The 5,000-nt window shown below is 45.6% G+C and overlaps 1 protein-coding gene across 7 annotated transcripts in view; it reads right to left on the reverse strand.

Moving 5' to 3' along the window:
* Positions 1-5,000, reverse strand: part of LOC106568602 (disabled homolog 2-interacting protein) — a 242,985-nt gene that overhangs the window by 144,654 nt on the left and 93,331 nt on the right. The window lies entirely within an intron of this gene.

The following is a 5,000-nucleotide window of genomic DNA, read 5'->3' on the forward strand; positions in this document are numbered from 1 at the left end:
ATGGCTATTAATATTGGCTTGCAGAGGGCTTGGAAAGTTAAGGCAAGAACAACAGGCCTGGTGATAGAGAACCGTCGGTAGGTACTAGGCTATAAGGCTGCTCTGAAAAGATCTGATGTGATTTGACAAATTACCAATTAGTGAAAAAAATATCAGTATTGGGCTGCCTGTATAAACTCAGCCTTTGAGACGTTCCCTCAATGACAATATTCACACTCACATTTTAATATACTGGCAATGAATCAAAGAATGAATGAATCAATCAGTCAGTCAGTCAGCCTATTCTTTTTAGCTCTAGTTGCCATCCTTTCACCCAGTCCCCTCTCTTTCACTCCTTCTCTCTGCACTTTTCTCAAGATCCTGCTCTGCCACATCTGCAGCCCAAGGCTGACTCCCCCAAGCTCCTCTCTGTTTCCATAGAAACTGTTGGCTGGAGAGAGAGAGAGAAAAAGAGAGAGGGATGTGGTGAAGAAAAGACATGATGGAAACATAGCAAGTTTTTGGAGGAGAAGGAGAAAAAGGCTAAGCATTATGATTTCCAGCTTTACAAAGCAGAGAAAGAGGAGAGAAGATAAACACATCCTCACTGAGAGAGAGGAGATCAGAGGAGTCACTTTAAAGTGCCCCACAATCTATCTGAGGATAAGGGAGGGGAGAGAGGAGAAGGTGAGGGAGGGAGGAGAGGCGAAGAGGATGGAGGGAGGAGAGGCAAAGGGGGAAGAGGGAAAGGGAGGTAGGGGGGAAGAGGGAAGGTGAGGGAGGGGGCAGAGGGAGGGAGGGGGAAGAAGGAAGGGGAGGGAGGGGGAAGAGGAGAAGCGGAGGGAGGGGGAATAGGGAAGGGGAGGGAGGGGGAAGAGGAGAAGGGGAGGGAGGGGGAAGAAGGAAGGGGAGGGAGGGGGAATAGGGAAGGGGAGGGAGGGAGGAGGAAGAGGAGAAGGGAGGGAGGGGGAAGAAGGAAGGGGAGGGAGGGGGAAGGGGAGGGAGGGGGAAGAAGGAAGGGTAGGGAGGGGGAATGGGGAAGGGGAGGTAGGGAGGGGGAAGAGGAGAAGGGGAGGGAGGGGGAAGAAGGGAGGTGAGGGAGGGAGGGGGAAGAGAAGAAGGGGAGGGAGGGGGAATGGAAAAGGGGAGGGAGAAGGGGAGAAGGGGAGAAGGGGAGGGAGGGGGAAGAGGAGAAGGAGAGGGAGGTGGAAGAGGAGTGTGTGTGTCTATGAGTGGCATTGTGTTGTTCAGGTGGAGCAACAAAAGGACAGTAATAATGTGAGTAGGTGTGGCCAGCTGATCACAGGGTTATTGTGATGATTCTAACCTGTCATCATCTGAACAAAAAGACACCTGCTGTCACTCATCCAGTCACAGGAACATATTACATGCTACTTGAGATGCACAATGCACTAACACAGTACCAGATATGGTAATAAAACATGTTGGTTGTGCTACAGCAGTCTTTTGATGTTTATCCAGTGATGTAAGATGAGGTAACCAAAACATTCCCACAGGTGCAGAGCTACATAGCCAGCTTTATCTCTCTAGCACACTCCAGCCAGCCTCTTCAAATCTCAATAGCTAAATGAATAGAGCTCCATCAGTCCTGATGGTTGGGAGGTCTAGACTGCCCTGCTGCTCTCCTCCTCTCCTCTCTGTCTTCCCTTCCTCCTCCTATCATTATCTTCATCTTCTCTCCTCTCCTGCCCCTCCTCACCCCGTCTCATTTCCTCCTCTCCTTTTCTCCTCTCCTTTCCTCCCAGCCATGATTTACCGGCTGAGGGATTAGCCCATATAAATATGTCATGCAACTGAGCATCTGGGTTTGGCTGACTAGTGAACCTTGAGTGTGTGTGTGTGTGCTGAGTGTGTGCTGAGTGTGTGCTGAGTGTGTATGTTTTTGGTTTTACTATCCTCACAATGATAGTGAAACATGGAAAATTCGGACATTTCGCTGTTTGCCTCAAGGTAAAAGGCTATTTTAGGCTTAGGGGTAGGTTACGGTTTGGCCTTAAGGTTTAGGGATATGGTTGCAATTAGGGTTAGCATTTAGGTCTAGGGTTAAGTTTAACACCCCTACTCTTATGATAAGTGCCATGGGATCTTTAGTGACCACAGAGTCAGGACACCCGTTTAACGTCCCATCCAAAAGATGGCTCCCTATACAGGGGAATGTCCCCAACCACTGCCCTGGGCCATTGGGACAGTTTCTTCAGAGCAGAGGAAAGGGTGCCTCCTACTGGCCCTCCAATACCCCTTCCAGCAGCATCTGGTCTCCCAATCAGGAACAACCCTGCTTAGCTTCAGAAGCAAGCCAGCAGTGGTATGCAGGGTGGTATGCTGCTGGTAATGTGGTTATCATAAATAAGGTAGTGAGTCAGACTGTTCACCTTGAATAGTTACCGCCTGGCAGTAATGATGTTGACATCTTAATTTAGTATCACTGGCCAATCAGAATATTCCCATCACATGTCTGTCTTACCAAAAAGGAGGGAGAGAGAGAGGGAGAGAGATTCCCTCTCACATAGTGAACACTGGTTGGAGGGATGGTTGGCTACAGGTTGGTTTTATAATGTTAAACACACACACACTATAACCTTCTAAAGCAGAAGTAATTCTAGGCCAAACACACAAGGTGATCTGCTTTCCCCTGTGAGAGTGTAGGACTGCACTAGCCCTGTGAACTAGGGACAGTACACTGCCCAGGTAAACCATCCATCTAGCTGCACCTGTCAATATCACAGACACACACACACACACACACACACACACACACACACACACACACACAGAGAGAAGAGAGGAGAGGTGCGAAGAAAGAGGAGAGGGTAGAAGTAGAGGTGAAAAAGGAAGAAAACTGAGAAAATTAGAGAACGTGTAGGACAGAGAGGGATGAGCAAAGGGAGAGAGATAAATGGAAGAACAATAATGAAATAAAGAGAAGCCGGAGAATGAAAAGAGGGGGATGGAGCCAGAATGAGATGGAATGAGATGGAATGAGACAGAATGAGCCAGAATGAGCCAGAATGAGCCAGAATGAGATTGAATGAGCCAGAATGAGATAGAATGAGCCAAAATGAGACAGAAAGAGCCAAAATGAGACAGAATGAGACAGAATGAGCCAAAGTGAGCCAGAATGAGCCAAAATGAGCCGGAATGAGCCGGAATGAGGCAGAATGAGACAGAATGAGACAGAATGAGTTGGAATGAGACAGAATGATATAGAATGAGATTAAATTAGACAGAATGAGACAGAATGAGATAGAATGAGACAGAATGAGTTGGAATGAGACAGAATGAGGGGAAAAGAAAGAAGAAGAATAAAACGAGCGACTAGAAAGGATGAAGGACAGAGGCATGTTCATTATGAGAGAGATGAAAAGAAAGGAGTGATAGAGAGAGGAATGAACAAGAGAGAAGGAGTGAAATAGGGAGAAGGAGTGATAGCGAGCGCAGTAAGGACCACCTCCCTACTGCTATCTCCATGGCTCCTAAGTGTTGTATAATAATTGATGTGTGTGCTGGTTGGCATGCTGATCAGGCCGTGTCACTGCCTGCTTCTCTCTGACCCCACAGACCAGATCCATGTTAAAGGTCCAATGCAGTCGTTTTTATCCTAATATCAAATGATTTCTGGGTAAAAATGAAGTACCTTACTGTGATTGTTTTCAGTTAAAATGGTCAAAAATAAACTAAAATGGTTTCTTAGCCATTTCTCATGCAAGACGTTTGCTATGACTGTCTGGGAGTGGTCTGAGTGGGGAGTGGAAAACTAGCTGTTTTAGCTAGCTGTTATTGACAGAGCGGTTTGTAATTCTTATTTGTCTATTAACTAATTCACCAGCTAACTAATGATGTCACCAGGCAGGCCAAAACATTCCAGGCAGAAATGTTGTCAGTCTTTTCAAGCAGCTCTTACACTAAAAGGGCATTATCAAAATGTCCACAATTTGACAGTATTATTATTTATGACCCTGTTATGGATCAAACAGTTAAACGTTTTGCTCTTCGTGCGATATTCTCATAGATGATCAATACTTCCACACATTTTCAGACCCCGCACTTATCAAGATGATCAAAACATTAACACATAACATTCCCTAGGTTAATGCATACTTTACGGCATAAATTAAGGCAAATAATGCAATATGTATGATGTAGTTGACCTAAACAACATTTTCTAATAGGCCTAAATCTTCTCTGATGTCATCCGTACATTGACTTTAATGACATATTCTTGAAACCGCCATTGCTTAAAACATGCACCTTAAATTCCATTCCGCAACACACCCAGTTAATTATGCACAAGACTGTTAACAGTAAATTCTTGGACAATATGCCGTTCACTGACCAACACCTTTCCATGAATTATTATGATGCATGTTCTCCTAGCCTGTGGTTTTCATTATGATAACACGCCAGTGACACACCAATCACACACAGTCATGTTAACACACCGTCTCGTGTGTGTGTGTGTGATGGTACGATCCACTCTGCACAGTGGGGGGGTGAGTGGAAGCCATGGGTTATATACTGTATACCCCCGTCCGGCTTGGCTCAGGCCATACTAATATTGATGAGTATAAATAATAATATATATACCCCAGGTGATGAACAACATTGCAGAGAACACAGCTTAAAACCCAGTAAGGACTTGCAGTACACAAGAGTACCAGAACCTAGAGTGTAAACCTATGGAAAGGTACAGCAAAGCCCTAGAATATAACCATATGGATCTGACCATGCAGGAGTTGCTTCGAGACATGTCCCTGAATGCCCTTGAGAGGCCCAGCCAGAGCCCGGTGGAACCTCTCTGGAGAGACCTGAAAATAGCTGTGCAGCGACGCTCCCCATCCAACCTGACAGAGCTTGAGAGGATCTGCAGAGAAGAATGGGAGAAACTCCCCAAATACAAGTGTGCCACATTTTGAATTCTTAATAAATGTGCTAACATTTCAAAAAACCTGTTTTCACTTTGTCATTATGGGTATTATGTGTAGATTGATGAGGGAAAAAAT

Source organism: Salmo salar, chromosome 01 (assembly GCF_965601325.2).
Source record: "Salmo salar chromosome 01, fSalSal1, whole genome shotgun sequence".
Lineage (NCBI taxonomy): Eukaryota > Metazoa > Chordata > Actinopteri > Salmoniformes > Salmonidae > Salmo > Salmo salar.